This window comes from Scyliorhinus torazame, chromosome 20 (assembly GCF_047496885.1).
Source record: "Scyliorhinus torazame isolate Kashiwa2021f chromosome 20, sScyTor2.1, whole genome shotgun sequence".
Taxonomy (NCBI): Eukaryota; Metazoa; Chordata; class Chondrichthyes; order Carcharhiniformes; family Scyliorhinidae; genus Scyliorhinus; species Scyliorhinus torazame.
In genome coordinates this window covers 11,924,242-11,950,739 of record NC_092726.1, presented here as the reverse complement: position 1 = coordinate 11,950,739, position 26,498 = coordinate 11,924,242, and positions in this window count along the sequence as shown.

The following is a 26,498-nucleotide window of genomic DNA, read 5'->3' as shown; positions in this document are numbered from 1 at the left end:
GTCAAGATCGCTTTGATATCGCGACGCGGTGCCAAATGTCTACGGCTTCCTCAAGCGGTGAATAGGCTGGGGATGTTGAACAAGCACATAGACACTGCCATGCTGTCGGCATGCAAGTCCTGTATGATCTTCGCAAAGGCGAAGGAATCCTTCACTGTGCAAAAACCTGCTCAGAGAACCGGTTGTCGCAACCCGTCGCTCAATTCAGGTCCAACAGATCGGGATTGGACCCGTTCGTTCTGAATGACCTGGTAAAGGTGACTATTCCAGTCCCTTGGTTGGGTTCGCAGATATGTCTGTACACAACCAGACATTCCGCGCGTTGCCTGTGAAGCTCGGACAAGCCAATGGGAATGTTTAAAGCTCGTATTGTTTGTGGTGCGGTCATCTCGTGAGACAACAAAGCCGAACAAATGGGTCAAATCGAAAAACGAAAGAAGCCCGCACATCGGGGACCAAAGCAGAGTGTGTGGGGCGCGGCATAACTTAGCACCCTGCTGCCAATCTAACTGATTGCCTGATGGCGGGTCTGTGGGCGGGATTCCCCGATCCGCCAGCCGCGGGGTTCTCCACTGCGCCCAGCGTCAGTGCGATTTCCCATTGTAACCACCCCGCGCTGCCCCGAAACCCGCTGGGGGGGTCCGCACTGCCGATGGGGAGATTGGATCGCAGCGTCGGGAGCATTCCGGCCCCTGTCTCAGTTGAGCATTCGTCAGCGTGGTTGGAAATGAACGCTGGCGAGAACTTGGCTCAACGAGGCGCGGGCTTGGATGATTTTCCATCCGCCCACAAACGGGCATTGCCGCGGGGAAAATGTGGAGAGCCGTTGATTTTTAGCCGCTCTCCAAATTGCCCGTCCTGCCCGTCAGAGCTGGAAAATCCCACCCATGTTGTTGACATATTCGGGGTCTTGCCTGCTCTGCTGGTCCTCCCGTTCTCTCCTGCATCTGTTGCCTTTTGATTTTTTGCTCCACTCTGAACCCTTTTAATTCCTCCCTCACACGTTGCTGAAAAGGGGAGAGTTGCCTCACGTCCATTCCATCGACTGACTGACTGGTAGCAGCTTTTCATCAGTTCTTTGTTCTGTCTGTGAAATGTTGGTCTCAGAATAATGAGCTGGATGTTATTCTCGGCGCGGTGAGCCATCTGTGGCGTGAAAATGCAACCGGCCCCATCTCCTCGATACCTTCAGCTGTCACCGATGGCTCAGTAAAAACGCTTTCCTCTGCGGGTTGTGGGTTCAACTCCCACAACGGCCAGTCAAACTCATTGGGTGGGATTCTTTGCTGACGCTGAAATCTCGAAAGGTGATTGGGCGGAGAATCGGTTCGGACGCCAACGTCACGGCGGGCCCTCATTTGATGCCCAATTCTCCATTACCTCGATAGTGGCATTATTGCAGTCCGTAACGCACGTATCGTAAACACTGTTTGCATACCATTAGTGGGCCTGACCCGGTATTCTCCGGACCCTCCGCGATTCTCCGCCTCCGATGGGCCGCGTTCCCGACGGCGCGTTCACATGTGCTTGTAAATATCGTGAAACCGGCCCCGTGGCTGCTGCGGGAGACAGAGGGGGGACGGAAAGTGTCCAACATCGCCATAGTTCGCTGACAGTGGTGCCGCTGGCCGGGGGGCTTCTGCCAGGGCCGTGGGGAGTAGCGGGGGGCGTGGCCAGGAGGTGGGCTGTGGGGTCGGGGCGGAGAGGCACGGAACGCCATTGCCGCAGCCGGAAAGGCAGCCATGCAGCTGAGCACGCCGCTGACTGACCACTGTGACCTTCGGGCTATGGGTCGTATAGGTGCCCCCCTGACCCCAGCCGACCCGTCAGCTGTATGGGCGCGCTCCAGCACAACCAGTGCCACCTTGTTGGCGGTATGAGTGTGTGGGGGGATTGTAATGTGTATGTGCGGCTGCAGCTTGTCAGCTTCCCGAGTGTCAATCACGGACCCGGCGAATCTCGCACCGTTTTTCATTGGAAACGATTGTGTTCCAGGTGGCGTCGATTTTTCCCCGCCACAGTCGCTGAATCGGTCCAGGTGTGGCGCCGGTGTTTGTCCAGCCACAGTCGCTGAATCGGTCCAGGTGTGGCTCCGGTGTTTGCCCCGCCACAGTCACTGAATCGATCCAGGTGTGGCTCCGGTGTTTGTCCCGCCACAGTCGCTGAATCGGTCCAGGTGTGGCTCCGGTGTTTTCCCCGCCACAGTCACTGAATCGATCCAGGTGTGGCTCCGGTGTTTGCCCCGCCACAGTCGCTGAATCGATCCAGGTGTGCTGCCGGTGTTTGCCCCGCCACAGTAACTGAATCGATCCAGTTGTGGCGCCGGTGTTTGTCCCGCCACAGTCGCTGAATCGGTCCAGGTGTCGCTCCGGTGTTTGTCCAGCCACAGTCGCTGAATTGATCCAGGTGTGGCTCCGGTGTTTGTCCCGCCACAGTCACTGAATCGATCCAGGTGTGGCGCCGGTGTTTGTCCCGCCACAGTCGCTGAATCGATCCAGGTGTGGCACCGGTGTTTGCCCCGCCACAGTCACTGAATTGATCCAGGTGTGGCGTCGGTGTTTGTCCCGCCACAGTCACTGAATCGATCCAGGTGTGGCGCCGGTGTTTGTCCCGCCACAGTCGCTGAATCGGTCCAGGTGTGGCTCCGGTGTTTGTCCCGCCACAGTCACTGAATCGATCCAGGTGTGGCTCCGGTGTTTGCCCCGCCGCAGTCACTGAATCGATCCAGGTGTGGCTCCGGTGTTTGTCCCGCCACAGTCGCTGAATCGGTCCAGGTGTGGCTCCGGTGTTTGCCCCGCCACAGTCACTGAATCGATCCAGGTGTGGCTCCGGTGTTTGCCCCGCCACAGTCGCTGAATCGATCCAGGTGTGCTGCCGGTGTTTGCCCCGCCACAGTAACTGAATCGATCCAGGTGTGGCGCCGGTGTTTGTCCCGCCACAGTCGCTGAATCTTCCAGGTGTGGCTCCGGTGTTTGCCCCGCCACAGTCACTGAATCGATCCAGGTGTGGCTCCGGTGTTTGTCCCGCCACAGTCGCTGAATCGGTCCAGGTGTGGCTCCGGTGTTTGCCCCGCCACAGTCACTGAATCGATCCAGGTGTGGCTCCGGTGTTTGCCCCACCACAGTCGCTGAATCGATCCAGGTGTGGCTCCGGTGTTTGCCCCGCCACAGTCGCTGAATCGTTCCAGGTGTGGCGTCGGTTTTTCCCCGCCACAGTCGCTGAATCGATCCAGGTGTGGCGCCGGTGTTTCCCCGCCACAGTCTCTGAATCGATCCAGGTGTGGCGCCGGTGTTTGCCCCGCTATAGTCTCTGAATCGATACAGGTGTGGCGCCGGTGTTTCCCCGCCACAGTCGCTGAATTGATCCAGGTGTGGCGCCGCTGTTTCCCCGCCACATTCGCTGAATCGGTCCAGGTGTGGCGCTGGTGTTTGTCCCGCCACAGTCGCTGAATTGATCCAGGTGTGGCGCCGGTGTTTCCCCGCCACAGTCGCTGAATCGATCCAGGTGTGGCGCCGGTGTTTGTCCAGCCACAGTCGCTGAATCGATCCAGGTGTGGCGCTGGTGTTTGTCCAGCCACAGTCGCTGAATCGATCCAGGTGTGGCGCCGGTGTTTGCCCCGCCACAGTCGCTGAATCGGTCCAGGTGTGGCGCCGGTGTTTGCCCCGCCACAGTCGCTGAATCGATCCAGGTGTGGCGCCGCTGTTTCCCCGCCACAGTCGCTGAATCGGTCCAGGTGTGGCGCCGGTGTTTGCCCCGCTACAGTCGCTGAATCGGTCCAGGTGTGGCGCCGGTGTTTGCCCCGCTACAGTCGCTGAATCGGTCCAGGCGTGGTGCCGGTGTTTGTCCCGCCACAGTCGCTGAATCGATCCAGGTGTGGCGCCGGTGTTTGTCCCGCCACAGTCGCTGAATCGATCCAGGTGTGGCGCCGGTGTTTGTCCCGCCACAGTCGCTGAATTGATCCAGGTGTGGCGCCGGTGTTTGTCCCGCCACAGTCACTGAATCGATCCAGGTGTGGCGCCGGTGTTTGTCCCGCCACAGTCGCTGAATCGATCCAGGTGTGGCTCCGGTGTTTGCCCCGCCACAGTCGCTGAATCGATCCAGGTGTGGCTCCGGTGTTTGTCCCGCCACAGTCTCTGAATCGATCCAGGTGTGGCGCCGGTGTTTGCCCCGCTATAGTCTCTGAATCGATACAGGTGTGGCTCCGGTGTTTGTCTCGCCACAGTCGCTGAATCGATCCAGGTGTGGCGCCGGTGTTTGTCTCGCCACAGTCGCTGAATCGATCCAGGTGTGGCTCCGGTGTTTGCCCCGCCACAGTCGCTGAATCGCTCCAGGTGTGGCGCCGGTGTTTCCCCGCCACAGTCTCTGAATCGATCCAGGTGTGGCGCCGGTGTTTGCCCCGCTATAGTCTCTGAATCGATACAGGTGTGGCGCCGGTGTTTCCCCGCCACAGTCGCTGAATTGATCCAGGTGTGGCGCCGCTGTTTCCCCGCCACATTCGCTGAATCGGTCCAGGTGTGGCGCCGGTGTTTGTCCCGCCACAGTCGCTGAATCGATCCAGGTGTGGCGCCGGTGTTTGCCCCGCCACAGTCGCTGAATCGATCCAGGTGTGGCGCCGGTGTTTGCCCCGCCACAGTCGCTGAATCGATCCAGGTGTGGCGCCGGTGTTTGCCCCGCCACAGTCGCTGAATCGCTCCAGGTGTGGCGCCGGTGTTTGCCCCGCCACAGTCGCTGAATCGCTCCAGGTGTGGCGCCGGTGTTTGCCCCGCCACAGTCGCTGAATCGATCCAGGTGTGGCGCCGGTGTTTGCCCCGCCACAGTCGCTGAATCGGTCCAGGTGTGGCGCCGGTGTTTGTCCCGCCACAGTCGCTGAATCGGTCCAGGTGTGGCTCCGGTGTTTGTCCCGCCACAGTCGCTGAATCGATCCAGGTGTGGCGCCGGTGTTTGTCCCGCCACAGTCGCTGAATCGATCCAGGTGTGGTGCCGGTGTTTGTCCCGCCACAGTCGCTGAATCGGTCCAGGCGTGGTGCCGGTGTTTGTCCCGCCACAGTCGCTGAATCGATCCAGGTGTGGCGCCGGTGTTTGTCCCGCCACAGTCGCTGAATCGATACAGGTGTGGCGCCGGTGTTTGCCCCGCCACAGTCACTGAATCGGTCCAGGTGTGGTGCCGCTGTTTCCCCGCCACAGTCACTGAATCGATCCAGGTGTGGTGCCGGTGTTTGTCCCGCCACAGTCGCTGAATCGATCCAGGTGTGGCGCCGGTGTTTGCCCCGCCACAGTCGCTGAATCGATCCAGGTGTGGCGCCGGTGTTTGCCCCGCCACAGTCGCTGAATCGATCCAGGTGTGGCGCCGGTGTTTGCCCCGCCACAGTCGCTGAATCGATCCAGGTGTGGCGCCGGTGTTTGCCCCGCCACAGTCACTGAATCGATCCAGGTGTGGCGCCGGTGTTTGCCCCGCCACAGTCGCTGAATCGGTCCAGGTGTGGCGCCGGTGTTTGCCCCGCCACAGTCACTGAATCGATCCAGGTGTGGCGCCGGTGTTTGCCCCGCCACAGTCGCTGAATCGATCCAGGTGTGGCGCCGGTGTTTGCCCCGCCACAGTCGCAGAATCGATCCAGGTGTGGCGCCGGTGTTTGCCCCGCCACAGTCGCTGAATCGATCCAGGTGTGGCGCCGGTGTTTGCCCCGCCACAGTCGCTGAATCTATCCAGGTGTGGCGCTGGTGTTTGTCCCGCCACAGTCGCTGAATCGATCCAGGTGTGGCGCCGGTGTTTGCCCCGCCACAGTCGCTGAATCGATCCAGGTGTGGCGCCGGTGTTTGCCCCGCCACAGTCGCTGAATCGATCCAGGTGTGGCGCCGGTGTTTGCCCCGCCACAGTCGCTGAATCGATACAGGTGTGGCGCCGGTGTTTCCCCGCCACAGTCGCTGAATCGATCCAGGTGTGGCGCCGGTGTTTCCCCGCCACAGTCGCTGAATCGATCCAGGTGTGGCGCCGGTGTTTGCCCCGCCACAGTCGCTGAATCGATCCAGGTGTGGCGCCGGTGTTTGCCCCGCCACAGTCGCAGAATCGATCCAGGTGTGGCGCCGGTGTTTGCCCCGCCACAGTCACTGAATCGATCCAGGTGTGGCGCCGGTGTTTGCCCCGCCACAGTCGCTGAATCGATCCAGGTGTGGCGCCGGTGTTTGCCCCGCCACAGTCGCAGAATCGATCCAGGTGTGGCTCCGGTGTTTGCCCCACCACAGTCGCTGAATTGATCCAGGTGTGGCGCCGGTGTTTGCCCCGCCACAGTCACTGAATCGATCCAGGTGTGGCGCTGGTGTTTGCCCCGCCACAGTCGCTGAATCGATCCAGGTGTGGCGCCGGTGTTTGTCCCGCCACAGTCACTGAATCGATCCAGGTGTGGCGCCGGTGTTTGCCCCGCTACAGTCACTGAATCGATCCAGGTGTGGCGCCGGTGTTTGCCCCGCCACAGTCGCTGAATCGATCCAGGTGTGCCGCCGGTGTTTGCCCCGCCACAGTCGCTGAATCGATCCAGGTGTGGCGCCGGTGTTTGCCCCGCCACAGTCGCTGAATCGATCCAGGTGTGGCTCCGGTGTTTGCCCCGCCACAGTCACTGAATTGATACAGGTGTGGCGCCGGTGTTTGCCCCGCCACAGTCGCTGAATCGATCCAGGTGTGGCGCCGGTGTTTGCCCCGCCACAGTCGCAGAATCGATCCAGGTGTGGCGCCGGTGTTTGCCCCGCCACAGTCACTGAATCGATCCAGGTGTGGCGCTGGTGTTTGCCCCGCCACAGTCGCTGAATCGATCCAGGTGTGGCGCCGGTGTTTGTCCCGCCACAGTCACTGAATCGATCCAGGTGTGGCGCCGGTGTTTGCCCCGCCACAGTCGCTGAATCGATCCAGGTGTGGCGCCGGTGTTTGTCCCGCCACAGTCGCTGAATCGGTCCAGGTGTGGCGCCGGTGTTTGCCCCGCCACAGTCGCTGAATCGATCCAGGTGTGGTGCCGCTGTTTCCCCGCCACAGTCGCTGAATCGGTCCAGGTGTGGCTCCGGTGTTTGCCCCGCTACAGTCGCTGAATCGATCCAGGTGTGGCGCCGGTGTTTGTCCCGCCACAGTCACTGAATCGATCCAGGTGTGGCGCCGGTGTTTGCCCCGCCACAGTCGCTGAATCGATCCAGGTGTGGCGCCGGTGTTTGTCCCGCCACAGTCGCTGAATCGGTCCAGGTGTGGCGCCGGTGTTTGCCCCGCCACAGTCGCTGAATCGATCCAGGTGTGGTGCCGCTGTTTCCCCGCCACAGTCGCTGAATCGGTCCAGGTGTGGCGCCGGTGTTTGTCCCGCCACAGTCGCTGAATCGGTCCAGGTGTGGCGCCGGTGTTTGCCCCGCCACAGTCGCTGAATCGATCCAGGTGTGGTGCCGCTGTTTCCCCGCCACAGTCGCTGAATCGGTCCAGGTGTGGCGCCGGTGTTTGCCCCGCTACAGTCGCTGAATCGGTCCAGGTGTGGCGCCGGTGTTTGCCCCGCTACAGTCGCTGAATCGGTCCAGGTGTGGTGCCGGTGTTTGTCCCGCCACAGTCGCTGAATCGATCCAGGTGTGGCGCCGGTGTTTGTCCCGCCACAGTCGCTGAATCGATCCAGGTGTGGCGCCGGTGTTTGTCCCGCCACAGTCGCTGAATTGATCCAGGTGTGGCTCCGGTGTTTGTCCCGCCACAGTCGCTGAATTGATCCAGGTGTGGCGCCGGTGTTTGTCCCGCCACAGTCGCTGAATCGATCCAGGTGTGGCGCCGGTGTTTGCCCCGCCACAGTCGCTGAATCGATCCAGGTGAGGCGCCGGTGTTTGTCCCGCCACAGTCACTGAATCGATCCAGGTGTGGCGCCGGTTTTGCTGTCGTGATAGTCCTGCTCAGGAACGGAGAGTCCAGCTCATTTTCTTGGCCGGTACATCGGTGCAGCGCCGAGGGAGTGCCACACTGCCTTTGAAAGATCAGCTCGCGAAGCTCCTGCGGCACAATGGTCAGGGGAGCACATGAGCTCCGTTGGTGCTCCTTCCGAAATCTATCCCTCAACACACACGTGGAAAACAGATGATCTGATCACTGTTGCTTGCTGCACATCGCAGTGTACAGAGTAAGCAATTTGTTTCTCTACACTCCACCCAGTAACCAGGGGAGGAATCACGCACCTTCGATGCCCTCAGATGTTCTGCAGACGTTCTGCTTGTCGGTTCCTCGGCTGCGGCACAGTCGTGTCGGAGCCCTGAAGTGACAGCCTCTTGGGGGAGCCATCGCACGGCGAAACCTGGCCCCTTTGGCGTCCTCGCAACGCAGGGATCAGCATCGGGCACTGCCAAGCGAAGGCGGTGAGGACTCACCGTCAGAGAGGGTTCCTGGTGCAAAACATGTTCGCTGGAGCCTTCAGCATCTCCCAGAACCGGGCAGACTGCGCGGGATTGAGGGAGGAGAAAGAACCCCCCCCCTTTTTTTTTTTTCCAACCCTCCCCAGTCTTTGCCACTGTTCCTGGCACAGCCACAAGGCTAGCAGATGACAGATGGACCTACAGCTCCTGAACGGAAGCCGTGATTTCACTGGCATCTTCCCAATGGCAGCTGTCAGGTTACTCATAGGTGGTGTGGAGGAGGAGGAGGGGGGGGGGAAGCACTTCTCTGCAAGCAGCATTAAAAATAACAGCGCGTGTTTAGACCTGTCTCATTGCTTGCTGACGGCTTTCCGATCACGGCGCATCGCAGGGTCCAAAGCAGGCTCGTGCAGTGGAGGTGCTGAGCTGGGCCCAATGCCCAGCTTGTGACCGTATCCTTCCCTGCCTTTGTTTCCATTCAGATGTCCACTGTGGCTGTCCTCTCGACCGGCACCTGACAAAGGAAGTCGCTGTCCTAGGAACCGCCAAGGACCCCTTCCGCCATCTCAGAAGGGACCTCCCCGAAAGACCCCCATGGGCGCTCTTCAAAGGTGGAGCAGCTTATTTCTCCTTGTTTATTCTCAGGCTTTGGGCTTTGATCAAGGTGAAGGGCATTTAGGGCAATAAACTCTGGAATCACTGAAACTGACACAATTATACGGGCGGCATGGTGGCGCAGTGGTTAGCACTGCTGCCTCACCGCCCCGGGGGCCTGTGTTCAATTCCGGCCTCGGGTGACTCCGCGCGGAGTTTGAACGTTCTCCCCGTGTCCGCGCGGGTTTCCTCCGGGGGCTCCGGTTTCCTCCCACAGTCCAAAGATGTGCAGGTTAGGTGGATTGGCCATGCTAAATTGCCCTTAGTGTCCAGAGATGTGCAGGTTCGGTGGGGGTCACGGGGATAGGGCGGGGGAGTGGGCCTCGGCAGGCTGCTCTTTCAGAGGGTCGGTGCAGACTCGATGGGCCGAATGTCCTCCTGCACTGTCGGAATTCTATGATACTGGAAACAGTAATTTGGCCGTTATCACGCGGTTTGTGGGGGGGAGCTTGCTGTGCACAAATTGGCTCCTGCGTTTCCCGAGGTTTTGACAGCAGCCATTCCTCAAAAAGATATTTCCTTGGCTGTAAAGTGCCTTAGGATGTCCTGCACGGTCGAAAGTTTAGTCTGTCTTTGTGGAATGGCATGGAGGGAGGAAGGGATGGTGGACAGAACGCCCAAATGACATCGGGCATTTGTTTCCATACCTCGGACAGCCCCATCATCCTTCCATGACCCTGTTCATCGCCAACTCTGCAACCCCCTCCAGCCCCTGTGAGATCTCTGCACCACTACCAACTCAGGCCCCTGAAGCATCACTTGTTTCAGAGGGTCCTTCATTGATGGCCGTCGCAGAGCCAAGCGTTATTTGTCACGTTAATGAGACAGTAGTGTTAACAACGAGATAAGCATGACATCAGGGAGTCAGGTGGCAAGAGTCCCTCTGAGGGTAATACACACAATAGATGTATTCAACACGAGGCGCTTGCAAATAGTTCTGAGTAGGTACTATCAAGAAAAACTATGCCGACTATCTCAACTCCGTCATAAAATAGGCAAAGTGCGGTGACAATTTGAGAATGGTCGTGTTTTTGGGTGTCTGGGTCCAGAATACATCGAATCATAGGATCCCCACAGCGCGGAACCCTGCTGATGTTGGGAGTAGGAAAGAAAGTGAGACAGGGTAATGTGAAAGAATGCAGCTTCTATAGAAGGAAAGACGTGAGCTACAAGCTTAAGCTTGCCGGCCCTGCTTGAATTCTGATCACGCCTCTGTGTGTGTGTGTGTGTGTGTGTGTGTGTGTGCCTGTGCTGCATAACAATGTCAGGCTTTCAGTGTCTCTGGGAAATGATAGATGTGTCATTTCATCAGGAGAACCCTCCTTCCCGTTTTGTTTGCATTCGGTGGCAGTGCCTTGGCTTTTGGTTCAATCGTTTAACTTGCAGAAAATGCAGGCGTTATGAATTTGGGGCCTGATTGATTGAAGCCTTTGTTTATCTGAAGAAGTGGCTCCTGCAAACAGTCCCAGCTCGGGCGTCTCCGTCTTCCGAGTTGGGAGGGTGGCTCGCAAAACCAAAAGGCTGTGCCTTCGTGAAGCCATTTGAAATGCAACTTCCTGAGAAATCTCATGGGGAGGTGCCATCGATTGAGCAATCGCGTTGGCAACTATCAATGTGCATTGCAACGTCTCTCCTCTGAACGTGTTCTGTCGAGCACAAGGAGCAGGGCGGGCTGGTGTGCAGACATTCGTTCATGTCACTGGAACTACCGGGAGCGCACATGCATTCTGCAAGGTGTGTCAGTGTGCGTGCGATTTGTAAGCATGGTGGGCTGTATTCTCCGTTTCTGAAACTAAGTCTTCCCGCCAACGCAGAATCCGTGGACATTTACGACAGAAAAACCTGTGCCTATTCCGGTGAGGGGCTAGCACTGGTGCCATCAATTCCCATTCAAAACGGTGCGGGTTTCTCCGGGTCCGTGATCGACACTCGGGAGGCTGACAAGCTGCAGCCGGGCATACGCATTGCACTCCCCACACGCGCACTTATCAAAAAAGGTGGGACAGGTTGTGCTGAGGCGCCCATACAGCTGATGGGCCGGCTGGGGCCAGAGGGCACCCTGGGGTGGTGGTGGGGGGGGGGTCGCCTATACGACCTGTGGCACCAGGTTTAAAGTGGGCTGTCGGCGTGTCAGCCGCATGCGCAACTGCATGGCTGCCTTGCCGGCTGCGGTAATGGTGTTGCGTACCCGTCTACCCCGACCCCAGAGCCCACCTCCTGCCCCCCCCCCCCACTACTCTCCCCGGTCCTGAGGGAAGCCCTCCAGCCAGCGGCATCGCACTGTGCGTACGCCCTCTCTCTCTCTCTCAGCAGCCTCCACGCCAGGCACAGGATTTTTGACGTGGACCGCGCCGCCGGGAGCTCGGCCCATCGGCGGCGGAGAATCGCGGGTGGGCCCGTTAATAATATGCAAACGGTGTTTAAAGTACGCGCGGAGTGCAACGCATTGGTGCCGTTTTCGAGGTGACGGAGAATCGCGATTTGCCGGCTCTGGACGGGTAAACCAGAGACCAGGCGTAATGCTCTGGGGTTCGAATCCCACCCTGGCAGATAATAAAATCTGAATCCAATAAAAGATGGAATTAAGAAGTCTGAAAGTTTGTTGTCAAAAATGTTCACTCATGTTCTTTCGGGAAGAAGATCTGCCATCAAATCTGTTTTACCCGTCCAGTGCCGGCAAACCGGCGCCTGCTGTTGGAAGCTATTCTCCGCCGGATCCCACTCCCCGGAGAATCCCGCCCGGTATGTATGTATGTGTTCATGTGTGTTTGTGCAGATGTGTGTCTGAGTGTATTCAAGTGTGTGTGTGTTCACATGTCTTAGTGTTGTACTGAGTTTGAGTACGGACTGTCCACTTTCATTCCTTGCAGAGTCCTTCTCGTTGATCAAAGGTGACAGCTGCACTCGGGTTTATTGTTAATTTCCAGGCTGTGTTGCAAGACAACTTTCATTTTTGTCGGCTTTACGATGCCACGGGCTGTTAACTTTGACTTTCCTGTCACCAAGGCCAAGTTGTTTTGGGATCCGCTCCAGAGCCTCTGCTCTGCTCTGGAGCGACCCTTTCGCTGGTGGGGAAGTTGGCACGGGGCTCGATAAAGCAGGGTGGAGTTTGCTGAATTTTCTGCGGGATACTTTAAACCCACCGGTCAGAGGGGGCAAATGAGGTGGGGGAGCAGCTCACGACTGGACAGGTGGTCAGGAGTGGGACCATCGAGCTGTGAGATCAATCAGAATGTGAATTGACTGTATCTTGTCAGCCTTAGACCTTTGGTTTGAACCCAGGTCAGTGATGGCAAAGTTGCAGTGTCCCAGGCAAATGTCATTGTCACCAACGGATCCTGTAATCGCTTCCCTATGGCGACCATTGGCAGTGTGATAAGGTGGTAATGGGTTTTCGCAGGCCCTAGAATCATGCATCACAGATGGAGGCCAATTGGCCCACTCGATCAAGCTACCCAATTGATGCCACTGCCTTGCACCACCCCCACAGCTCCACTCAATCTGCCTCCACCAGCCCTCCCTGACAGTCGTAGTGACCGGTTCATGGTTGATTCTGGGCAATGCCTATCTGACTCCTGGGCCTGACCCTCCTGTCTGCCCTGATGGCTCATGCTAATCCTCTCTCTCTCTCTCTCTCTCGGGTTTGCAGAACCCCACGCCCGAGTCTTCAGCACCGTTACCACACTCGGGATTCTAATCTTTTGTTTTTAAATTCGTCTATGAGATGTGGGTGGCAATGGCTTGGCTGGCATTGATTGTCCGTCCCGAGTTACCCTTCAGCTGAATGGCCACTTCACAGGCATTTAAGAGTCGACCGTTTCACTATGGGTCTGGAGTCACAGGTAGGCCAGACTGGGCAAGAACGGCAGATTTTCTTCCCTAAAGAGCATTAGTGAACCAGAGGGGTGTTTGACAACAAACTTTCAGACTTTTAATTCCAGCTTTTATTGGATTCAAATATTATTATCTGCCATGGTGGGATTCGAGCCCAAGGCCCCACAGCATTACGCCTGGTCTGTGGTTTACCCGTCCAGGGACGACACCCCTGAGCCACCTCCTCGCTCATCGACGTTACCCCAGCCTCTTCTGTTATCATCATTGCTGGACGTAGATGAGGTTGTCCTTGGTCAGGACCTATGGAAGCTTCTAGAGCCAAGACTGTTGGTAAATTTCAACTTTTATGAAAGTTTCTTTGAACTACTTGGAGGTTACGGCTCACCGTGATACTTCGCATGGAATTATCTCTCAGCACACTGTCGTGTGTTCTTACATCACAGATCACTGTCTGTCTGTACTGACCCTTTACGCCAGGGTTTTTCAAACTGCGGGTCGCGGGAGGGTCATGGAGCAATCGCACATTCTCGATAGCGGGCGAAGTGTTCATCGACTGCATGCGACTTTTCAATTGAGAATGCTGGCTTTCAAATGGAACAATGCAGTCTTCCAGCCAGAAGCGGCGGGAGAGAGCAGGTCACGGGCCCGGCACGTACACAGACGTCATGTGCTCTGTGTATCCGATTTTGGCACAAATTCACGGAGGAGAGATACTTCCATTTTCTCGCTGTGAGCAAGCAAGGCAGCGGGACTGTGAAGAGCTGAAGGTGGATCATTTTAAACAAAGAAAAAAAACCAAATCGGGAACAAAGCAGGCTAAAGATGATTTCTTGAGGTATGGCTTTGTTAATTGTGCCAATGCAAATCAGGATGCAAAGCCCATGTGTGTTACATGCCGGGAAGCACTGGAAAATGAAAGTTTAAAACCCTCAAAACTTAAAAGTCATTTGAAGACTAGGGATGGCGAGTTTGAGGACAAACCTCTTGATTTTTTTCAAAGGATGCAGCGCGAACTTAAATCGTCAGCTGAAGTCCTTCACAGAAATGTACAATTGAATGACAAAGCAAGTGAGATCGCGAGGACCAAGCAGGCATTAAAGGCAAGCGACAATGGTGGGTCGCGAAGGTCGGCCGGCGCGGGACCCAGGAAAAAGTTTGGAAAACGCTGCTTTAAGCTCCACCTCCCACTCTCGCTCAAATGGTCTCGCAGCCCAGAACGGCACAGCACAGGGGGAGGACATTTGGCCCATTGCGTCTGAGCTCATTTCTTTGACGCAGCTACGGAACAAATCCCTCTGCCCGTTTTTTCCACCATCTCCCGGGAACGCTGTCACCCTTCAAACATACGTGCAATTTCATTTTTGAAAGTTGCAATTGAACCTGCTTCCCTCAACCCGTTCAAAAGCGACGTCCAGATGGCAACAAAAGCGGGTGGAACGGCCAGTGTACATTCCGAGCCCCGTTGCTCACGTGACGGGGAAATGCTGGGGAATTTGTACGCGGGACATTTTAAACTTCTCGACTGACAGATTTTTGCCCGCTGAGGTGTAGTGTGGTTTTGTACCTGACTGCGTGCAGGATGTGTTGTGACAAGCGCCCAGATCAAATGGACGGCCATTTCCCAGGCTGTGCCCGCGTTGTGTGTGCGGAGCCCGCAGAGCCCTCAGTGGATTATAATTTTCTCGAGGATCACAGCCTTGATCCAAACGAACTGTGGGTCGCAGTTCAGTGCTCTGGGAAAGCTCCGTGAGGCTGCCAGCGAGCTAACCAACCCAAATGGAACCTTGCGTTCAGCTGAAGCTTATCAGGGTCGAAATTAATAGAAGTGACTGCTGAAGTCTCAATGATTTTCTTCTGAGGCCTCCAGGCCTCTGCTGAGATATGCAGCTTTTCAGCACTCATGGAGCTAAGAGAGTGAGTGGAGAAATAGATCTTGTTTTTATGGCAGTAGGTATTGCCTCTGCTGCATTAACTATTTAGCAGAATCGCACAATTACTCCGGTGCGGAAGAAGGCCATTCGGCCCTTGGTGATGGCCTTTTCCCTCCTACCCCCGCGCATTGTTTCTGCTCCGGCCCTTTCGAAAGAGCACCCCACTTAAGCCCTCCAGCCTATCCCCATGACCCAGTAACCCCACCCAACCTTTGTGGACACTAAGGGCAATTTAGCGCGGCCAATCCGCCTAACCCGCGCATCTTTGGACATGTGGGAGGAAACCGGAGCACCCGGAGGAAACCCACGCAGACACGGGGAGAACATGCAGACTCCGCACAGACAGTGACCCAAGCCGGGAATCGAACCTGGGACCCTGGAGCTGTGAAGCAACTGTGCCAACCACTGCACTACCGTGCTGCCCTTCACAACCTTCCGAAAGTGTGGTGCCCAGAACTGTACACAATACTCCAGCTGAGGTCTAACTAGTGCTTGTTAACCTCCTTCCTCTTGTAATCAGTGCCCCTATTAACAAAGCCCAGAACATTATTTGCTTTTTAACTGTTCTCTCCACCTGTGCTGCCACCTCCCGTGATCTATTGACATGAACACCCAGGTCCCGCTGCACCTGCGCCCCCTTAAGAATTTTACCCCTTATTTTATTTCGTCTCCCCCTGTTCCTCCGACCAAATTGCATCACCTCACATCTCTCCGCGTTGAACTTCATTTGCCCACTCCATCAACTTGTATATCTGTGGTCTTTTCAGGTTCTGTACAGTTCTCGTCGCAGTATACAATACTTCCAGGTTCTGTGTCATCCAGGGCCCCACAAACTTTGAAACTGGCCCCTGCACACCAAGGTCGAGATCATTAGCGTATATCAGGAAAAGCAAGGGTCCCAATACCGGACACCTGGAAACACTACGATAAACCTTCGTCCAGCCTGATAATGTCCATTGACCGTTCCTCTCTGCTTCCCGTTGTTCAGCCAGTTTTTCATCCATGTTGCTGCTGGTCCCTTTACTCCATGAGCTGCCTGGTCAGCTGAAGGCCAGCTTCAATGTTGGACACACTTGCACAGATCATCTGGTGTCTCAGTGGGTAAATGCAACCCATGGGGTGCTGAGTATCTTGTTTTGGTGCTGTAAACCCTGCATCAGTCGCCACACCCCAGTCTTTCTCAAACGCTGTTGAATTCTTTGCTGGACTTACTTCGATCATTGTATTCAGGGTGATCACCCCACTCCCTCGCCCACGTCACTTACACAATCTGCTCCCCTCCTGTCGAAGCGGCTGGGGCATTTAAACTTGTTGGAATGTTTGTCAAAGATGCAGTGGCATTGAACGCCGGGCGGCCGAGGGGACCGTTTCACACGTGCTAACCAGTGAGTGAGAAGCAGTGAGGCTACCTGGCTGATTTCTTTCTGCTTCGCCCCCAGACTCTGGTTATCACCGCGCACGCTGGTCGCCGAGGGAAGGCGCAAGTTCGACCGATTCCTGCTCCAATGTGCAGCAGTGAATTCAGCCACTGGAGCAAGAAACTGCTTCCTCTGACGAACCGCTACCCAGAGATGGTGGATTGAAAATAATAGGCCAACAAGCTGGAGGGGGGCGGGTGCGGAATTGCCGTTATCTTTTTTCATGGAGGGTTTTAGGATTTGGGGCTGGGCCGGCGAGGTGGTGGGCTAAATCTGGGTCAATGGGGTACAGGGGAAGTCTGAGTCAGTACGAGTGGGGCACAGGGTCATTGGGGGTGGGGTTGGCCTTGTCAAGGGGCTGGGCCGTTTAGGTTGTGGGATAGGTCTGGGTCAGCGGGGAGGGGCTGTGTTGAGTCAGTGGGGGTGGGAGGCTGAGTCACTGGGGGTTGGCATAAGCAGTTTGTTCAGTCGGGCAAGGGCCTGGGTCATTGAGATGGGGTTATGGGACTGGGTCAACATCAGGGTTCGTGAGGAGACTTCCGTCATCTCTGCAGTGTAAAGGTGCGCATAAGGGGAAGGTGAGGACGCACCTGGAGCGGGAAGAATAGAAGGAGATGTTGACGGGATTAGACGGAGAGAGATGGGAGGGCGTTATGTGTGGAGCATGACCTCCAGGGTGAACTGCATGGGCCAAATGGGCTGTTTCTGAGCTTTACACGCTGCATAATTCTACTCAAAAGAATGAGGGGAGAAATGAGAAGATGTTTTTTTCAAGACGGGTTTGTTAAGATTTGGAACACAGCCTAAAGCTGTGGCGAAAGCAGATTCCACGCGAACCTCTGCAAGACGAGAGGACGTGTGTTTGAAGGGGTCTGACCCCGCAGACAGTCACGGTGGGATGAAGCTGGAGTGTGGGACTACACCGGGCAGCCCTTTGCAGGAGCCGCCATGGGTTTGATGGGCCGGGTGGCCTCGATCTGTGCCCTAGGTTTGTGCGATTCCATAACCATGCTTTCAGGATTAAGAGGTGGGCTGAATCTGGAGAGAAGTATTGCATTACTGAGAGCTGTGCCTCCCCTCCAGCAAATGCACAAGAGCTATTTTGCTGCCGCATCACTTAGAACACCCAATTATTGTCAGTGTTCAGGGATGCGTTGTTCCCGACACTGACATAAGTCACAGAAAGTAAAGGGAAAGGTCCCTGCGCAGCAGTGCCAGATGGATTTATCTGACTTGTGCTGATTGAAATCCTTGATATAATTGCTGTAAAACGATGACAGAAAGTACACTTCAACCAGCACAGTTTGTTACGAGCGCTGATGTGCACCTGATACTGTTCCCAGATCACAAACGCTCTTCACATGTTGGAAAAATGGCTCCTCTTCCTCGAACTGGTGTCTCCCAGATGCAGTAAAGCTATATCATCATGACTAATGGACCCAAGTGGATGGTCGTGTTCATAGGTTTGTGAATTGTAAATGTGAGACTCCGTATCTGAACCTTATTTAAGTCAGTCTGTACCGTTGTGACTGCTAGATATTATACATGGGCTATGTTTCAAACTGTCTCTTTTAATTCAAGGTAAAATGGAGTAGCATGGAAGGAACATGTGATTTCCCATTCATTCTATCCAGGGGTAAACCTGTGTGATCTTGGGCAAACAGACAGACTCTCAGGACTGGGAGGAACGACCAAGATAAACACTGGATGTAATGACTCAGCAGAACAGGGAAATGCATGTCTGTTGGAAGTGGGGAGTGACCGTGGACGGATTCCTGTAAGGACTACAATTCTGTAGAGAGTTCGGTGTCACGTACAAATGTAGCATGGAGTTTTTTGGCCATGATAGGAAATTAAGGTGGGGAGGTCTCTTTTCTGACGTTTCATGTATTGGTTGCCGCCTAAGTAATGTTTAGTCATGTCGATTTTAGTTATTTTGCTACAGTAAAGGTCTTAAGACCCAAATCTTTGCCCAGCAATCCTTGGAGTCGCTCGTTGGGAATTGAGATCCCTTTTTCAAAAGCTATCGGTCTCTATGGGTATGGTAACAATGTACGTCAACTTTCTACCAATCAGGGGCAGCACGGTGGCGCAGTGGTTAGCACTGCTGTCTCACGGCGCCGAGGTCCCAGGTTCGATCCCGGCTCTGGGTCACTGTCCTTGTGGAGTTTGCACATTCTCCCCGTGTTTGCATGTTTCGCCCCCACAACCCAAAGATGTGCAAGGTAGGTGGATTGAACACACTAAATTGGCCCTTAATTGGCAAATATGATTGGTACTCTAAATTTTTTTTTTAAACTTTCTACCAATCGCGCAACCTCAAAGGGAAGCAGCTGGCTTTGAGCTCCGTCAAACTCTGAAAGACTCATTTGATTCAACAATTGGGGGAAAAAAGGCAGAGTTTGATCTGAATGTCTGTTGCGTGTAGGAGTATCTGTTCTTCGAATCATACAATAAGAAAACGCAGAAGGATGAAAGGCGAACGGCTGGAAACGTTAGCTCTGTTTCCTTCTCCACAGGTTGTGCCTGACCTGCTGGGCATTTGCAGTATTTTCTGCATTAATTTCAGATTTCTGCTTTTGATCAGGTACACAAATGGTAAACAGGTCCCCCATCACCCCACAACAATGTGTTCATTCAGAACTGGGACCCTCACAGAGTCGAAGGAATGACACAGCATTCCGACTCCAACCAGCCGATGGGACTGGTGAAGATCAACATTTGCCTGCAAATGATGTCCTTGCACTTTGTTGTGTTGCAGCGGGAGCTCTCGTTCATCGTGGCAGTGACTGGCGCTCGGAGGGCGGAATCACAGTGGTTTTTTTGATCGACTTTTGATCGCGGCACAAGGCAAGAGAGGTTTGTGAACTGGTTGAACTTTCTTCGTTCTTCTCCCAGCTTGACGGGCTGGAGTTGCCACGATTCTGGAATCGCAACTGAAAATGCTGGAAACTCTCAGCAGGTCTGGCAGCATCTGTGGAGAGAGAAACAGATTTAATGTTTCCAGACCTCCCTGCCGCTTTCGGGTTTTTTTTGCAGTGAGTGGTCACCAGGCGGTCACAGTGAATGGTCGTGCATGTCGTTGAGGTAGGATGCTGAACGAGAGCGACGAGAGCAGGTTTAATTGAAATAAACAGACAGGAAATGAAAAATGAAAATCGCTTATTGTCACAAGTAGGCTTCAAATGAAGTTACTGTGAAAAGCCCCTAGTCGCCACATTCCGGCGCCTGTTCGGGGAGGCTGTTACGGGAATTGAACCGTGCTGCTGGCCTGCCTTGGTCTGCTTTCAAAGCCAGCGATTTCGCCCTGTGCTAAACAGCCCATGGTGGTGGAGGCGGTGGTGATGGAGCGAGCGAGGCAGACTGTCCATCTGACAGCGTGCTTGTTGTTCAGTTAAATCCAGGGTTACGAGCGAAGTCCATCACTGCAAGTCTCGGAGAGCCTTGAGTAAGGAATCGTGCTGGCAGGCTTTTCAGCCATTCTAATACTTTCAGAGTTGGCTTTTCACCCTCCAAAGCTCTTTGCCTGTATTCCAACTCGAGCCGAGTCCCGTTCAGCTCTCTGCTGACGATGATCCTGGTCCCCCCACATATTGATTGTATATTGATCTACATTGATTCCTGGTTGCCCTTCTCCATCCCTCTGTCCACCCCCATCGTCCCTCCTGATGTGTTAGGCTGACTGGTTCGATGTGGACTGCACTTGATGCAGGGAAGCTCGAAGCAGACGTCTAACACTGGAGAAAATCCAACACCGTTTTATTCAACGATAGAACTGATATACATGTTCAGCTGTGGGTCGACACTATACTGAACTGACTGGAGACCTTGTACTAGCCTGACCAGACTTACTAGCTACCGCATGGTGTTTGTGCTTGCTAGCTCATGGACTCTGACTGTCTCAGTGGCTGGGTCCCAAGAGAGCGGGAAACCTAGTGCCCTCTGGCTTTATAGTGGTGGTGTCCTGTCTGGTGATTGGCTGCACTGTGTTCAGTGCTTATTGGTCGTCCTGTATGTCAATCACTGCCTGTCTGCACTTCATTATATACATGAGTAGATATTATGACACCTCCAACCCTCCGGGATCTCTGCCTTCCTCCCATTTCGGTCCCTTGCGCAGTCCCGGCCTCGCTGATGGTGGGGGGGCCTTCAGTGCTGGAATCCCCTCTCACCACCTCTCTGCCTCGTCATTCTCTTTCACAATGCCCCTATAAATAACACCACTTTGGCTGAGGTTTCTGTCACCGATGCTTGTATCTCTTTATCTTTACTTAGTTTGATAGTCGTTCCTTGTGAAGGAAGGCCCCCCCGGGGACGTTTTGCCAAATTAGAGGTGCCATGTAAATGCAGGTTGTTGTTGTTGTCGTTCTTCGTCGTGTCACATTTCAAACTGTGGTTTATTTACAGCTCCAATCGCTCTGTTTAAAAAAAGAAGTCTCAAATCTTCCCCGAACGTGGAAGAATGCCAAATGACTGAGTGAGGGCTGAGTTAAGGCTGACTCGCTGCAATGATTGCTGGTGGTGTAGTCTACAGCAAGATGCGGAGAGGGCATCACACAACATCATTGCTATTTACTGCCAGAGCTCAAGATTACAAGTGCTCATTGTTCCGGGAATATCCTTGCTTCCACACAGCCCGGCCACAGGGCAGAGGCACGATGTACATCAATGTTTGCCAATCCCCCTTCCTCACCGCAGACCCTCAGGGGGTAGCAGTAAGTCTATTGAGTGTGACTGATTGATCCTCCAAGCCCGTCCGACAGGAAATTTACTCGGACAAATTTAAAACCAGCATTGCTGAATGACGTTTGAAAAGGAATAGCTTGTAGAACGATGAAGAGGGAGTGGGAGGGTGTGGGACAGATCGGATAGCTCTCTCAAAGCGCTGTCGACAGGCAGAGTGGGCTGAATGGTCTTCTCCTGTAGATATGGGGGGGGGGGCGGGGAGTTGGTAGCACAGTGTGTAACGCTGCTGCCTCACAGCGCCAGGGACCCAGGTTCAATTCCAGCCTTGGGTGACTGTGTGGAGTCTGCACTTTCTCCCCGTGTCTGTGCGGGTTTCCTCCGGGTGCTCCGGTTTCCTCCCACATTCGAAAGAAGTGCAAGGTCAGCTGGATTGGCCCTGCTAAATTGCCCCTCAGCGTCCAAAGATGTGCAGGTTAGGTGGGGTTTTGCGGGATAGGGCGGGGGGGGGGGGGTGCTTGGCTGAAGTGCTCTTTCAGAGGGTCGGTGCAGACTCGATGGGCCGAATGGCCTCCTTCTGCACTGTAGGAATTCTATGGTTCTAACTTGACGGCGCAGTTCACAATCCTGTTGCCTATGTTAACACATTGGCTGGGAAGCAGAATGTTGACAGTTGCTTGGAGGCTTGTATCTCAGGTGCCACAAGAGAGATGAGGAACCAGCTGCAGACTTGAGGGTCAACTGTTGCTGGGTCAAAGTCCTGGAACTCACGCCCGACACCAGACGGACCGCAGCAGTTCAATAAGTCAACTCGCCACCACCTTTTCAAGGGCCATTGGGGATGGACAACAGCCAGCCACGCCCACGTCTCATGAACGAATGAAGGGAAGGAAAATGATTGAAATCAGTGCAGTGCAGATGTTACCGTGAATCAACATTGAGTACACACGGGTGAGACGTTGAACCAAGGCACCATCTTAGCACAGCGGGCTAAACAGCTGGGTTGTAATGCAGAACAAGGCCAGCAGCGCGGGTTCAATATCTGTACCGGCCTCCCCGAACAGGTGCCGGAATGTGGCGACTAGGGGCTTTTCACAGTAACTTCATTTGAAGCCGACTTGTGACAATAAGCGATTATTATTGTTATTATTATTATTACCTGCCTTCTCGGGTGAACACGGAAGGCCGGTTCCCACGGCACTCCCTCGAAGTAGGGCAAGGGGAGTTCTCCGAGGGGTCCTGGCTATCACATGTTCCTCACGTAACATAACTTTATCAGGAATTAGATGGTCACCATGCCATTACTGTTGGGATGAGCTTGTGGTTTGTAAAAATTAGCTGCGATGACAAGAGTGGCGATGTTGCACAAGAAGGGACGCAATTCGCTGTAGAGTTCTTCGGGCCATCCCAAGCTCAGGGAAGGCGCCATACGAATGCAAGTCTTTCTTTACTGGTGCATTGCCGGTAGCCTAATCATACAAAGCGCGTTGTGGTCCTGTCCGTGTGGAGTTTGCACACTCTCCCCTGTCTGTGTGGGTTTCACCCCCACAACCTAAATATGGAACCCCTCATGCGCCATCTCTGAGAGCGAACTTCAACCTTTCTCAGTGCAAGAACTCCATTAGACGCCCCCCCCCCCAAGCCACAACAAGGCACAGGGTGGCGAAGCTGACCTCCACCCCAACAGAACCCGCCAGTGAGCGATCCACGAGGCATATGCCTGGGTTGATGCATTTGAAGAGGAGTTGGGTAAGTGCATATATGGGGGAGAAAGGAATAGGAGGAGATGTTGATGGGGTGAGGTGAAGAGTGTCGGAAGGAGGCTTGGATGGAGCATTAACACCAACGTGGACTGACTGGGCCAAGCAAGTGTTTTGGTGCTTTGTGACGCCTGGGAAATTACTTGTCACCAAAAAGAAATCGAGGTGAAAAGTCATTGAAGTAGCCGGGGACATCAAGGTGAATTTCTGGAGGGCGAGGGTGTTGAGGGACACTGGGAGGGAGGGAGGGTGGGAGGAGGGGAGCAGATATATGCAAAGTTGGATTTCTTCAGCCCAATGCCCCATTTTACATCTCAAAGATGTCTCGTTTGTGCTTTGAGCTGGGGTTTGGCAAATGGGGGGTTGACTTTCCGTTCCTTTCCGAACAGCATTAAGAAGGAGGCGAGGGCAAATCTGTTTACGGCATTGAACGAGATCCTGGAGGCTCGATTGTGCTGGTGGAGGGAGGTGTGGGCAGGAATTTGAATGTTTCTTTCACTTTGGTTGGGATCCAGTGAGGTTAATCCCATTAATTCCTTCTGGCAGGAGGAAAAATGGAAAGCCCGACCGAGGCAAGGCTTATTACCTCTCTCAGTCGGCTAATTAGCATTTTGGGTGATTTATAAGCGTGGTGGATCAGTCTGCCGCGTGGAAATCTCTTTTTAATTGAGCTTGTTAATTGGCAGTAAAGCCACTTTTTAATTAACGACAACCAGTGGGCCCTTCACAACATGGTGACGATGTGCAGATAACAAATGCTAATGGAGAAATTAATCTCTCCCCTCCACTCTCACCACCTTTCTCCAACCATCCCCTCCCCACTCCAATTAATTACTTGATTGTGTCTTGGGAAAAGCAGTCGCACATTGGTGGCCTCCAGCACCTCCTACTGGGCAACCACAGCAAGCACGGCTGGTGACTCGGAAATCAGTTGTGTTTCAGAGCAAAGCAGATTTGCCAAAGCGATGGGTTAAAAAAAAAAACAATAACAGCAATTTACGCAACATCATTGAGGTAGTAAAAAGTCAGGGGGCTTCAAGATTGGGGGATATTAAGGGCGGTGTTTTTAGGGCTAAATCCGGTGGGATTTTCCGGTCGGGCCAAACTATCGTGGACTGTTGAATGGCTCGCCGAATTTTCCGGACCCGTTTCCCCCGCCGCGACGGGGCTGCACAATTCTGCCCTCGGGCGAAGAGGTGGGTTTCGAGGAACATCTTGAAGGAGGCACATTGGTCAAAGAGGTAGGTTTGGAGATAAAACACCTTGAAGGAGATGGAGGGACGGAGAGGTTTAACGAGCAATCACACGAGCTGCGAGCCCTGGATAAGTGCAGAGATCTCAGGGAGGCTGGAGATGTGACGGAGCTCGGGAGGGGTGAGCCAGTGGGAGGGTTTTGGAAAGAAAGATGAGAATTTGATAAATCGAGGTGTTGCTGAACCAGTGGACATGGGCCCAGGTAACTCCAATCTTCAAACAAAGAACCAGGACTGCCTGCTCAGTTGATTGGTGTGACATTCAGCTGGTTCGCTGTACCTGGACGGAGTAAGATGGGGCAACCTCTCCTGCTCCATCTTGTGGCTTCCCCGATCTCAACGCCGTGAAGTCGTCATTTTGCACCGGCTGTGAGCAGCACTCAGCCAAGTGGGCACCCCTGGAGCTGCAGTACTTCCAGGAGAGGGGAAAGTTGGACCAGCCCCTCCGGCCATCCTGGAAAAAGGTGCGACTAGTGACAGAAAAAAAATTCTCGTCTTGAAAGTCAGCAGATCATGAAACAAGGGGTGTTGCTCTCCTCCCATTAAAGTTAATTTGATTTCACAGGCAGGATAATTTATTCAATTACACATTGAGTGCTGTTCATTAAGAATTAAGTGAGTACATTTTTGCTGTGCCTTCGAGGCAAGGGTCAGGCCATCATTTATCTGATCATGCGGTGGGTGGGGACAGGATGCAGAATGTCTTGGAATTTGAGGTCTGTTGGTGCGTGTGTTTGGAAGACCAAGCGCTGCCACAACATTCCTCTTTGAGTTATCTGGACCTCCCTTGATCCGGTCCACTGTTCAAATGGAACTCATCTTCCGGGACGCACAAGGCTCTGTGGGGCAGCCTTGACCTCCACCGGGGGCTGGTTTAGCACAGTGGGCTAAACAGCTGGCTTGTAATGCAGAACAAGTCCATCAGCACGGTTCAATTCCCGGACCCGCCTCCCCGAACAGGTGCCGGAATGTGGCAACCAAGGGCTTTTCACAGTAACTTCATTGAAGCTTACTTGTGACAATAAGCTATTATTATTATTATTATTGATTGACCAGCAGGGCACTGGGCAAGGACTCCATGAGATGTTTGCAATGGAGCAGCAGGTCGGGATGGAGATTCACTCACGGTATGGTCGACGAAGTTCAGCATGACCCACGAATGGTAGTGTCCATTCATGATTGGTCCAGTGCTGACCTGCAGGGGGCCGGCACTGCATACATTTGGACCGCCTTGCAACTTAAAGAGGAGGATAACACTAAACAGATCGGTCCATTTTTCCTGTGCTCTCTGAAAGTGATTTGGTCCCATTCAGCCCAGCTTTTCCCTCTGGCCCGGCAAATCGATCCAAAGTGCTCGCTCTGTTTTGATGTGGAGAGTGACAATCTCAAAAGGCTTTGAAGTGAGTTAATTCATCCTTGTCTTGTGCCAGACTTGGCCTGATCCAGTTCAAGGTGGTTCATAGGGCCCACATGATGATAGCCCGGATGAGGAAGTGGAGGGTAGGTGCGGACGCTGTGGGGGAAGCCCGGTGAATCATGTGCAGATGTTCTGGGCGTGTCTGAAGTTGAGGGAATTCTGGCGGGGATTTGCAGATGTTATGTCACAGGTCCTGGAAGGGAGGGTGATTGCGACTCCTGAATTGGCAATATTTGGGGTATCGGGAGCCAAGGGGAGGAGGGAGGCCGATGTCCTGGCCTGAAGATGGATGTTGTGGGGTGGAGAGACTCGGAACTCCCAACGTCAGGAGCGTGGGTCAGCGAGATGGCGGGGTTTCTCAGGCTGGAAAAGATTAAATTCGCCTTGAGAGGTTCAATTCAGGGGTTGCCCAGAGATGGCAGCCGTTCATTGACTTCTTGAAGGAAAATTGGAAGGGGGGGGAGGAAAATGTGAGGCATGGCAGTGCAAAATAAGGACAGGGAACTTAGTACACGGATAATTAAGAAAGAGGGCGGGGGTAGTAGGGGATGTTGTTTTTAGGTTTATTGTGTGTCTCGGCCCACACGGTTGTTTAAGGAGTGTTAAAGTGTTAAATTGCAAACTGTGAAAATTACAAATGCTTCAATAAAATATTTTCTAAAAAAAATAAGAGTGACAATCTGACTCTCCAAGCCAATTTTTGCAGCCACCTTCAGCCAGACGTGCCAAGGGGATGGTCCATCTCAGCCTCCTCCCCAGGTCCCAGTTTCACAGCTGTCAGTCTTCGGCCTATTCGATTCGCTCCACGTGATATCACACAAAGGCTGAAGGCACTGGACACTGCAAGGGCTACGGGCCCTGACAATATTCCGTCAATCGTACTGAAGACCTGTGCTCCAGAACTTGCCACGTCCCTAGCCAAGCTGTTCCAGTGCATCTGCAACTCCGACACCTGCCCGGCAATGTGGAAAATAGCCCGGGTATGTCCTGTACACGATAAGCAGGACAAATCCAACCTGGCCAATTACTACCCCATCAGTCTGGCCTCATTCATCAACAAAGTGATGGAAGGTGCTGGAGACAGTGTTGTCTGTCGTGATATACCTGTAAGCAATATCATAGATGGATGGTGTGCGACCTCCAACCAGCAGGTGGCGGTGCAGACACACCATGCGGTCATGTGACCAGAGACACCC